Source organism: Heterocephalus glaber, unplaced genomic scaffold, assembly GCF_053883595.1.
Source record: "Heterocephalus glaber isolate CG9 unplaced genomic scaffold, H.glaber_assembly_v1.0 deba00001532, whole genome shotgun sequence".
Classification (NCBI taxonomy): domain Eukaryota; kingdom Metazoa; phylum Chordata; class Mammalia; order Rodentia; family Bathyergidae; genus Heterocephalus; species Heterocephalus glaber.
In genome coordinates this window covers 1,193,590-1,205,486 of record NW_028258330.1, presented here as the reverse complement: position 1 = coordinate 1,205,486, position 11,897 = coordinate 1,193,590, and the positions used below count along the sequence as shown (strand labels likewise).

The window sequence follows — 11,897 nt, the reverse complement described above, 5'->3', positions numbered from 1 at the left end:
CGTGAGCAGGGCTGGAGCTCCAAGGCATGTCTCAGGTGTGCAGAATGTCAAGCATTTAGCGAAGATCTTGCCCAACACTCTGGAGCTCTGCAGAAAAGGAAACTGGGATGCGAGCAAGGCCCTGCTGCGGGCCACTCAGCAATTGTCGGTAACTGCACTGCAGCTGCAAAACCGTATGTCTGAGGTCACGGCCCTTTGTCTAATTCTGCACAGAGCTCATTTCATAGAGGGTCGGGGAAATGTGTACCTTATAACCTCGTTATCTAATCTTCGAAGCAGCCTCACAAATAGGTTTATTCCTATTCTGCTGAGGAGGAAACCAGCTCTGAGGGACGAGGTGTGGTGTTTGTGGCGAGGTAGAGGGGAATCCAGCATGGGGCAGCTGCACCGCAGTGCGTGGCCCGGCTTCAGGGCACCAAAGTGCTGGGTGTGATGGGGCCCCGGGCTCTTGCGCAGGATTAGTAAAGAGAGTGTGAAGGGCAGTGGTGTGGGAGCCCTTGGATCCTCTGTCACCCAGGATAAACGAATCCTCTTCCCTGGTTTGTCTGTTTATGTATTTAAATTTTATTTTTTAAGACAGGGTCTCCCCATGTCCTAGTTCAGGCTGGCCTTGAACTCACTATGTAGACAAGGCTGCCCTCGAACTTGTGGCGATCCTCCTGCCACAGCCTCTCCAGTGCTAGGACTACAGGCCTGCGCCACCACTCCAGGCTCCTGGCTGCTTTTTTGAAAAAAAGGACCCACAATGGCTGCCTTGGCGCGGGGAAAAGGGCTTGGGTAAAGGTTCCTCCTCCTCCCCTCCCTCAGGGCTCCCTACCACCCCTGCTGCAAGGACCAGATGGGCAGAGAACCCGCACACTCGGCCCAGAAAGTCCCAAGTGAGGAAGGACAGAGCCTTGCACTTCTTCCTGTACACACGCACACGTGCACACATTCACACGCGCGCCGTGGGTAGCAGAGTTGGGGCATCCCGCGCTGGAAATACCCCAGGCCCTGGGTGGGGCGGCACGTGCCGCGCTCCCGGGTCCCCCTCGGGGTTTCCAACCCAGGTCTTCGCTGCGCCCTTTCCGCCCAACGCTGATCTCCTCTGGACCCTGCGGTTCTCTCGCGTCTCACGGTCACTGCAGACTGAAACTGTTTTCCAACCTCTCAAGTCCCGGTGAAGATTTCGGGGGTGCCCTATGCATCCGTGGGCACCAGGGACACCCCGCAAACCCCGAAGCTAACAACATGCAAGCACGGCACACGTTAAAGTGTTTGCTCGGCTGTAACTATTTTTGTAGATATTTGGAAACTAGTAGTCCGTGTTTGCAGTCCGTGATGATTGCGTTTCTCTTGAGAATCGGTACGCGAACGTCACACAGCCTAATTCTTTCATTCCCTTCCCCTCCCTGGTCTTCCTCCCCACGCCCTCTTCTGGTCCCCCTGCCATTTGCAAAAAACCTATCTCCAATATTTATTTATTTATTTGTTTATTTAGTTATTTATGGGGGGGGGGTTGTTTTTGTTTTTGGTTCTGGGGATCGAACTCCAGTCCTTCCGCTTGCGAGGCAGGCAGGCGGTGGAACCATTGAGCTAAATCCCCGGCCCCTATTTATGTCTTTTAAAAAGACAGGGTCTCACTGTATAGTTCAGGCTGGACTTGAACTCACTATTTAGCCCAGGCTGCCTTTGAACTCACAGTGATCCTCCTGCTTCAGCCTCCCAAGTACTGGGATCATAGGCCTGTGACACCACACCTGGCCTATTATTTGTCTTTTATTTTGCTATTTATACTTTGGTTTTCTCACATGCTAAAGGAAACCATGCAATATTTAAGCTTGTCTCTGATTTATTTCACTTAACATTATGGCCTCAAGGTCCATCCATTTTCCTACAAATAATTCAAGTTTGTCTTTCTTTATGGCAGAGTAATACTCCATCATGTATAACTACTACAACGTCTTTATCCATTCATCTGTTGATGGACATATAGACTGCTTCCAAGATTTAGCTATGATAAATTGTGCTGCTATAAACGTAGGTGTGCATGGGTCACTGTGATATGATGTCTTTAACTCTTTTGGGTAGATATGTAGAAGGGGAACAGCTGGATCAGAGGGGATTTCTAGCTTTAGTTTTTTGAGGAAGCTCCATACTGGTATCCATAGTTGTACCAGTTTACATTCCCTCCAACAGTGTAGAAGGTTCCTTTTCCCCTGAAGCCTCACCATGGTTTGTTTTTACTGGTGATGGCCATTCTTTCTGGAATGAAATGGAATCTCAGTGTTATTTTAATTTGCATTTCTCTAATGGCCAGCGATGTTGAACATGTTTCCATGTGTTTCTTAACCATTCGTACTTCTCCTGAGAAGTGTCTCTTCATTTCAGTTACCCATTTTTTGATTGAATCCTTTATTTGAGGGGGTTTTGGTTTTTTTGAATTCTTTATATAGTCTAGATATGAGTCCTCTGTCCAAGGAATAGCTAGCAATTTTTCCCCCATTCTGTAGATTGTCTCTTCACTCTGTTGATTGTTTCCTTTGGTGTGTAGGAGCTTTTAAATTTTATACTACTACTTGTTGATTCTTGATGTTATTTCTTATTCAACTGGGGTTCTGTTCAGAAAGTTCTTGCCTATGCCTTCAAGAATTTTACCTATTTAAAAAAAGAAATGAAAACAAAAGAGTTTTACCTATTTTATCTTCCAGCGGATTCAGTGCTTCTGGTAAATTAAAAAAAAATTTTATCACTGAGTTTTGTCAGAAAGGGATATGGTTCACTTTTTCCTTGTGAATCAAACTTTATCCTTTATGTATATAAAGAAAGCAAAAACATTCTATGTGTTTGGAAACTTAAATTTAAATCGTTCATGAGTTAAATAATAGCAAACTCTGGCAAGGCTGCAGGAGAAAGGGAACCTTCTACACTGTTGGTGGGAATGTAAACTGGTACAACTGTGGATATCAGCATGGAGATTCCTCGAAAAACTAAAGCCAAGTGCAAGGACCCAAGTTCGATCCCTGGTACCAAAAAAAAAAAACAAAACTAAAGCCAGAAATTCCCTTTGACCCAACCATTCCCCTTCTAGGTATCTGGCCAAAAGAGCTAGACATCACATGGCAGTGATCATATTACAGCTTCTCAAGAAGCTGTTGCCACACAAGGTCTTTGAAGGAAATTGCCCAACCAATTCTATTGTGTTCACCAAGTTAACACCATTTATCCTTGGAGCCTTGACTGCTCTGTACGAGCACAAGATCTTTGTCCAGGGCGTCATCTGGGACATCAACAGCTTTGGCAGTGATGCAGGGACCGCTCATGACTCTTCCACCAATGGGTTGATCAACTTCATCAAACAGTGGCGGGAGGCCAAAGCTGAATAAATACAGCGCAACCTCCCCCAAGAAAAGTCGCCCAGTATTTTGTACCCATCCTCCCCCAAGGAACCCACCCTCCTCATCAAGACAAATAAATGGTTTGGAGACCACACCAAAAAAAAAAATCATTCATCAATAGATGAATGGATAAAGAAAATATGGGAATAACACACAATGGAGATTGCACTGCCATAAAGATAAATGAGTCATTCGTAGGAAATGGATGCACCTGGAGGCCATGATGTTAAGTGAACTAAATAAGACACACAAGCTTAATACCATATGGTATTAATTCAAAGTATAAATACAGAGCTAAATAAAGATAGACAATAGGAAGTAGGGAGATAATGCTTTCTTAAACGGAAAAGGGATCAAGGGGGGAGGGAGGAGGGAGAGAGGCAAAAGAGATGAAAAAGGGACCGAGGATTTAGCTCAGTGGTGCTGCCCACTGCCTTGCAAGCACAAGGACCCGAGTTTGATCCCCGGTACCAAAAAAAAAAAAAATTAAGAAGAAATTATAATGGAAATGTAAAAATATTTAGAACCTAACAGTGATGAACCCCCACCTTGTTAAACTTATGGGAGACACTGAAGACACTGAAACACTATCTGCAGAGAAGTATGTAACCATGTCTGTCTGTGTGTGTGTGTGTGTGTGTGTGTGCGTTAGAAAGAAAGTGCCTCATGCCTAACCCAAAAAACTAGAAAAAGAGCATCAGAATAAACCCAGAGAAAATGGAAGACAATGACAAAAATAACAGCAGGATTTCATTAGCACCAACCCAGAGAATCAACAGAACCAATTATCTCTTCAAAAATAAAGACAAACTGGGTGGGGGGTTTAGCTCAGTGGTTCCTCCGCCTGCCTCACAGTGCAAGGACCCAAGTTCAATCCCCAGTACCAAATAAATAAATAAGTAAAGACAAACATAAAATTCTGATGCTGTTACTTATGGTGGGGGAAAGCATATAAATTTTTGGAATCAAAAGAGATGCACTGCAGATATGATAGAGGCTAAAACAATAAAAACACTTTGAAACCATTTTATACCAATAAATGTGAAACCTGAGGAGAAATCTACAGTTTTCTGGGAAAGCACAGCCTACGGAAGTCACTCGGGGCTCAGGGCACGCACACCCTCACCCTGGACCCGCCCAGTAGACTCCCCGGGCCCCAGAGACCTCAGGAATTTTCTCCCCAAATGCAAAGGTAAAAAACAAGGGAAAACTCCCCAACCCAGGAGACACTAGAGCCAGATGGATCCTAGCTCCCATTCCGGAGAGGGCCCTGCGATCAGCACCGCTGTGGACACAGCTGCCACTTCCTAAGTAACATGGGTCCCACAGCTCAGTGTGGACAGTGGAGGTCCCAGCCCCGTGTGGGGGTCAGGGGCACAGAGTGGGCCACGGCCCGGCAGGGGCTGGTGTCTCTAAGGTGACCGAGGCAGCAGGTGGCTGGTGGTTCACTGTACACAGGGGGACTGAGAAAATCAATACATAGAAGAACGACTGGATGCAAGCGGGTCATGGTGGTGCACACCTGTCATCCCAGCCCTCTGGAAGACTGAGGCAGGAGAATCACAGTTCAAGGCCCACCCAGTAGGCTGGACGACTTAACAATTTAACAAGACTGTGTCTCAAAATTTTAGAAAGAAAATAAGGGCTAGGGGCATAGCTCAGCGCAAAAGCCCTGAGTTCAACCCCCAGGACTGTAAAAGTAAATAAACAACTAGATAGGGCCGGCCTCGGCTCAGTGTTAAGAGCCCCTGGGCTCAATCCCCAGGACTGGGAAAATGAGTGGAAAGCTGTCATTCATAGCATATCAATTAAAGAACAAATAAATAGAGGAGGAAGAGAGGGTTCTTCTATACCGCACGCTAATAGATAGGGAGAAGCTGTTGTTACACTGTTGCCATTGGTCACCATCGTGTTCATCGTTCAGACAACAAACATCAACAGCCAGGTGTGGTGGCCACACGGGGGTGAGCTCATGGGGGAGCTGGGGGCCATGACAGAGCAGGGGGCTCAAGAAGGGCCCTTGACTGTCTCTCCCTAGTCCCTGCTTGCGTGAGGCTCTGCCACAGCGATGTCGCTGGCCCGCATACCCAGCAGGATATGGGCGAAATGACTGGAGGCCAGGTGCAGGCTGCGGACATGCTGACATGGTGGCTGCTGCTGGCTCCCTCTCGGGTCATCCGGGAGAAGCCAGCTGCCAGTCTGGAAGCCCCTCCGCAGCGCCCTGGAGAAGCCAGGCGGAGAGAGACAGTGGCCTCCTGCCAGCAGCCGGCGCGGGAGGGCCACAGGGGCCTGTGAGGGAGGGAGGGAGGGGCCGGGGTGACTGTGGCACCCCATCCTCACCCTCCGGCCCTCATGGTGACCCGGACCTCCTGAGAAGCCCTGCACCTGCACCGCCTGCCAGCCCGGGGGCTCCTGGGTTTGCGATGTGAAAGGGTCCAGACGTCTGCGACCCGCTGTGTTTGGTGGCAGGAAATACACAGGGGTACGAGCCCCGGCAGGAAAGGGTTCCAGTCTCCCCACACACCTTCCAGACACTCCGCCACCTTCCCACTGAGCCAGGCTCCGGGACTCCAGGGCCCCATCCAGGGTCCCCTCCCGGGTATCGGCGCAGGGCCCACCCGAGTTCACGGCAGGGGCCGGAACTGGCATCAGAGGGTCACAGACAGAGGCGGGCCCCATTTTGTGTATTTGTTTAACGGTACTTGAGACTGAAGTCAAGGTATTTGCTCTGAGCTACATTTCCAGGCTTTTCTTTTTTCTTTCTTTTTTTAGGCAAGGTCTCATTAAGTCACTAAATTGCCCATGAGAAACTCAAACTTGCAATCCTCCTGCCTCAGCCTCCCAGAGCACAGGGATTACAGGTGTGCTCCCCCACCCTTGCCTTTGGTTCCACTGATGACGCCTATGCCAAGCACTGTGCCTAGTTCTGAAGACCCTGAATCCTACAAAACCCAGTTCCCAAAGGCCTCACAGCATCGCTTCCACCACATTCCCCAGCCCCACCCAAGACCGAATCCCAAATCCGCGGTGGGTGGATCCTACGGAGCCTCGTGTGGCAATCTCCCCGAGGGTTCTGATGTGCATCACTTGGAAATTGTGATTCTCCAATTTTGAAAGACAGCCAGCTGGGGCAAATGGGCTCATTCTGCACAGGAAGAAGAAAGGATCCTGTCGGGGGGCAGCACAGTGTGGGCCCCTTGCCTCTGTCATTCCTACAGGGGCTGAGCCCTGGGCCACGCGGCCAGGCCGGGGTGGACTTAAGGCTCAAGTGTGTTTTCATTCTAACAGTTTCAAAGGTCAGTTGTAGGTAGGTTTTATTTTTCCAAAAGGGATTCCATGTGATTTATTGCATAACCACTTCTTTCACTGATAGGGAAATGGCAGCTTTTATCATTTATCCAACCCACCTATCTATTTAGGTGGTCATTCCTCTGCCGGTGGAATATTTTGTTGTGCTTTTGCATTAGGATCATATTATGTAGCTGTCTTCAGAAAGATCTCGCTTTCAGAAGGCTCAAAATAGTATCGTGAGTTTTCCAGGGTTAGCCATGCCCGAGACAATGCACAGCCTCTCCCCCAGGCCCACGCAGGCCCAGGCCCAAACGAGGGTTCAGAGCTCCAAAAGGGAGCAAGAGCCATTTGGGGTGCGAATGCCCAGCCTGGGACTGGCTTCATGGACAGGGCATGTTGTCCCCAGCTCCAGAGGGGCCCTGCCCCATAAGAGGGGGTGCGGCCGGCCTCCGGGGAGCCCTCTGGGTGATGCATCCGTCCCAGCCACTGCACCCACTCAGCAGGCACACTTGGGGTGCCCCAAGGCCTCAGAGGGGACCCGAGGGAGGGCAGGGTCTGACCCACAGCCTTGGCCTCTGGGATCTCCCAGACTCCTGGGGTGCACACCCCGAGGCATGTGGGGGGGGGCACCTGTGGCCTCTTCTCAGGAGAGAGGGACCAGGTAGGCAGGGCTCCCCTGGCATCCGGCCTCCTTAGTGCCTGTCCCAGTGCCTTGGGCTCCCCATGTGTGTGCTGGGGACTGGGGGAGTCTGTCTTGTGAGAGAATTTTCTTGTCCTGAGGACTTTTTTTTTTTCACAGTCTCCTTCTTCTGGGAGGTCTCTGGAGTCCTGGTTTCGAACTCCCTGCGTGGCTCTCTCCCCTCTCTCCAACCCCCATGAACTTTCTGTCTGCTCTTGTTGCTATCTGGAACATCGCTCCTGCCCTTCTCCGGCTCCCAAGTGTTTTATGCAATCTGGAGCAAAGTAGAAGAGGAAGCAGGGGGAGTGGGAGGGGAGCGGAGGGGAGGGGCAGACAGGGGCGGGGGCAGGGAAGCAACCTGTCTCCAGGTCTTTTCTGCTGCGGCCTGGCCTTCTGTACCTCACTTTGCGCTCACGCAGAGCATGCGTCCCCGGCCCCTAACTGCAGCTGCAACACATCTTTCAATGTCTGTAGGACACATGATGGGCTGTGTGAGTTGAGAAACGAAGTGTTGGTTGGTAGTTGTGTGAGGCCTTGTTTCATTCCCCAGCTTTAAACATGCACACACAAACACACGCTCGCACACCTGCGTGTGCACACCAGGTGAGTTATATGCCCAGTGACACACTGCTGCTCTGGCTGAGGTCGATCTCGTCAGCCCAGTGCCTGTGTCTTGGATTCTAACAGGATGAGCGGGGAGCAGGGAGCTTCCAGGCCCCTCCGCTTCTGACCCGGGCCCTTTCTGTGTCACTTCCCCTCAGCCTCACCATGTAATTGAAAGACGAAGCACAGAGTCATTTCATTAACGCGCTCTGACCCCAGCCAGCCTGGGAGTAGCAGGGGAGGGATGCAGAGCGGGGCCTCATGGTCCTGTCGGCTGCAGCCACACAGACAGTTGCTTCAGTGTTTGGTGCCTCCGTCTCCTCTCTCTCCTTAACAGACCGTGCAGACACCGCAACATAAGACGACACAGACTTATACTCTGATGGGTCTGCAGAGCGTGAGTCTCAAATGTGCACCGGGCTCCACGGCTCCATGGTAGAGCATGTGCTTGGCATTTGGAGGCCCTGGGCTCCCTCCACCCAGCAAAAAGAGAAAGAAAAGAGACCTACACTCCTTAGGAGGCTTTAGGGAAGAATGCAGCATTTTGCCTTTTCTGACTCCTAGTCTAGTGCGCTCCTTAGCTTGTGCTTTTCAGTCTTCAAAGCCATCAGCAATCTCTGCTCCCACTGCCGCATCTCTTCCTGACTCTGGCCTCCTGCCTTGATCCTGTAAGGACCCTGTGATGACCCTGGGCCCTCGGGATAGCCCACAGTCATCTCCCCACCTCAAATCCTCAGTCGCCTCTGCCGGGTCCCTTCCCGTGTGGGGCAGATGTAACCATGGGTTGCAGGGGTTTGGCCGTGGACATCTCTTGGTGACAATCACTGTGCCAAGCACACTTGCAGGACAACTGCAGAATTCCATCTTGCAGAATAATAACCGAAAGCAGTTTTAATGCCTTCATAGGCCTTAATTCCATTGGCTTCATTCCAAAGCAAAACCCATTTATCAGGCAAAACTGGGTTTATTACACCTCCTGCAGCAAAGGAGAGCATCTTGTCAACAGAGATTCGCATTGGAGGAATCGGGAATGGTATTTACAGGCCTGGGTGAGCTATGACAGCGGGTCTTTACGGTAGGAAACTGGGTGGGATTGGACCACCGAGGCAGACTGGGGAGAAAGGAAGATTATCTAATGGGGCCGGGATTTCTTGGAGCAGGCAGCCAAGTAACTTTTACCTGGTCACAGTTGCTTCACACAGGCATTGTGCTGAGTCTATTCCTCGCTAATTACGATAATAATTCTCCCCCCCCCACCCCCCGGTCGATCCTACAAGCCAGGCAACTTGAATACAGTTGGGCAATTAGATGGCCACGAAGGGTAGATGTTTCCACTTACCCTCCCCACGGCATAATTACTCTTCTCTTGGATTTTGAAGTCAGAAAGTCCTGGGCGAATGTCCCGCCTCCTCTCCGGTGTGGCTGTGTGCACTCGGGGCAGGCTCCACGTCTTCGTCTTTATCAGGTGGTCTGATATCTGTGCCTCTGAGCCACACTCAGCCCGGTTCTGACTGCAAGGCTGTGGCTGTTGTCACTCAGTGTTCACGAGAGGTAGCTGTCTTTCTCCAGGATTCACTGCTCAGCGAGCACAATTCTCTAAGTTAAAGTTGCATAGCAGAGAAAGGGGACCTCGCATGCACTGTTGGTAGGGTGTAAACCAGGTCAGCGATGATGTAAAACAGTATGGAGATACCTAACAAAGGTAGAAAGAGCCAGGAATGGTGGCCTCCAACTCTACTACCAGCACTCTGCAGGCTGAGGCAGGAGGACTGTGGGTGCCAGACCAGCCTGGGGTACACAGTGAGATCCTGTCTCAAAAACAAAAACAGAAACAGAATTGCCATATGATCCTGCAATCCTCTTGCTGGCTATAAAGCCAAAGGAAGGGAAATCAGTGTGTCAAGAGGACCCCCCTCCCCGCCCCTCATGAGTGTTTACTGCAGCAGTATTCAAAACACCAAGATAAGGAATTCACCTAAGTGCCCAGCAGTGTATGTATGGACAAACAAAATGGGTATGTATAGGTTGTGGAATATTATTCAGCCAGAAAAAGGAATGAAATCCTGTCATTTGTGGCAATATGCATGAGCTGGGAGGAAATTGTGATAAATGAAATAAATCAGGCACAGAAAGACAAAAACCATGTTCTCACTTACATGTAGTAGTTGAAAAGTTGATCTCATTAAAAAAAGAGTTGAACAGTGGTTACCAGAGGCTGAGAAGGAAGGTGGGGAACGAGAGAAGGTGGTTTCCAGGTCCAGAGGTAGAGTGGATTGGAGGAATGACTTCCTTTTTTAAAAGCAGAAATAACTTCTAATGTTTTGTAGCACAGAAGGGTAACTATGGTTGATGACAATTAATTACATATTTCGAAATAGCTGGTAAGAGGGTTTTGAATGTTCCCAATAAAAAAAAAAGATAAATATTTGAAATGATGGATATGCCAGTTATCCCGATCTCATGACCACACACTGTTACCGGAGTGAAATAGCACACTCTGGGGAAACCCCAGCGCCACACAGGCACACACACACACTCACACTGCACCCCACAAATAGAAATATGAACAATTATTGTGCATCCATGTTGCTTTTTAAATAAAGCTACATATGAGGCAATGCATTATTTCTTCTGCCTGGAGTAGTTTCCCCACCCCAGCACAGGCTCTGTGTGTGTGTGTGTGTGTGTGTGTGTGTGTGTGTGTTGCTGGGGATTGAACCCAGTGCCTTCTGAGCTACATCCCCAGCCATTTCTGTATTTATTATTTGTTTATTTAGACAGGGTCTCACTTGCTAAGTTGCCCAGACTGGGCTCAAACTTGGGATCCTCCTGCCTCAGCCTCCCAGTGTGCTGGGACCACGGGCCTTAGCCACTATGCTTCTCTGAGGCTCCACCACTGCCGCCAGCCTTTCACTCAGCATCAGAGAACCTGCTCCTGCAGGGCCCACATCCTCATCGCCACCATTGCGAAGGACTCAGACTGCAAACCCTGGAGGGCAGAGGAGCAGGGCCTGTGCACTGTCACCTGGCTCAGTGACCATTTGCCTTCCACAGTTGGGCAGAGCCAGGAATCAGGGGAAGCCGTACTCTCCCTCCAAGCCCCTGAGGGTGACATAGAGGGGCTGCAGCCTGGCCACAGGGGCAAGCAGGAATCCCCCCTGTAATTACCGATCAGATGGGATTAAATATCGCTACCCTGAATATATTTACATGTTTAGAAAAAAGTGACCTACTGTCCTGGTATTAAAGCTTCAATCTCTATGGGATGGTTTTGTCTTAGAGACAGAGCCTTTCTGCGCAACCAGGCTGGCCTTAAACTCTTGGTGATGCTCCTGCCTCAGCTTCCCAAGTGAGTAAGAGAGTTTTTAACAAGATTTGAAATCTAGCCAAGCATGGTAGCACATGTCCGTGATCCCAGCACTCTGGGAGGTTGAAGCAGAACTGTAAATGGGAGCCCAGCCTGGGGAATTTAGCAACGTGGTGAGACCCTGATTCAACATAAAAAACTTCCAAAAGGGCTGGAGATGTAGCTCGCTGCAAAGGCCCGAGTTCAGTTCCCAGTACCCCTCCTCCAGCAGAAGCAAAAGATTTGAAATCTGCGTGGACCCCATGACTCAGCAGTGACAGTTCCTGGAACCTCATCTTGGCAAACACGAGCTGCACAGGCGGACACGACAGGTGTCCGCAGTCACAGGATGCTCTTTATCTAGGTGTAGAAGCAGGAAAAACTGGACAAACTTCAGGTTGCTGCCTCTCCCGTAGGGGGCTGGACCAGATCCCAGAGAACAGGGCGAATATTCTCATTAGGAAGCTGCTCCTGGACCCAGAATGGCTGGGCCTGACCAAGGCAGAGAAATGCCAAGGACTTCAACCTGTCACCTCCTCGCTACAGCAAACAGGATAGTTCCAAATTGCTCAGGTCTTTTCAGGAAACACCCACGTAGGGC

At 50.0% G+C, this 11,897-nt stretch overlaps 1 protein-coding gene and 1 long non-coding RNA gene across 2 annotated transcripts in view; one reads left to right on the top strand and one right to left on the bottom strand.

The window, feature by feature from the left end:
* LOC101723860 (cas scaffolding protein family member 4-like) overlaps window positions 1–11,897 on the top strand; it is a 66,225-nt gene that overhangs the window by 30,525 nt on the left and 23,803 nt on the right. The gene's annotated exons all lie outside the window — the stretch shown is intronic.
* Window positions 6,675–10,591, bottom strand: LOC110348350 (uncharacterized). The gene is made up of 3 exons (XR_015441936.1): window positions 10,107–10,591; window positions 9,290–9,758; window positions 6,675–8,926 (listed from the first exon to the last, which is right to left on the bottom strand). It is a non-coding gene; the product is annotated as an uncharacterized LOC110348350 (long non-coding RNA).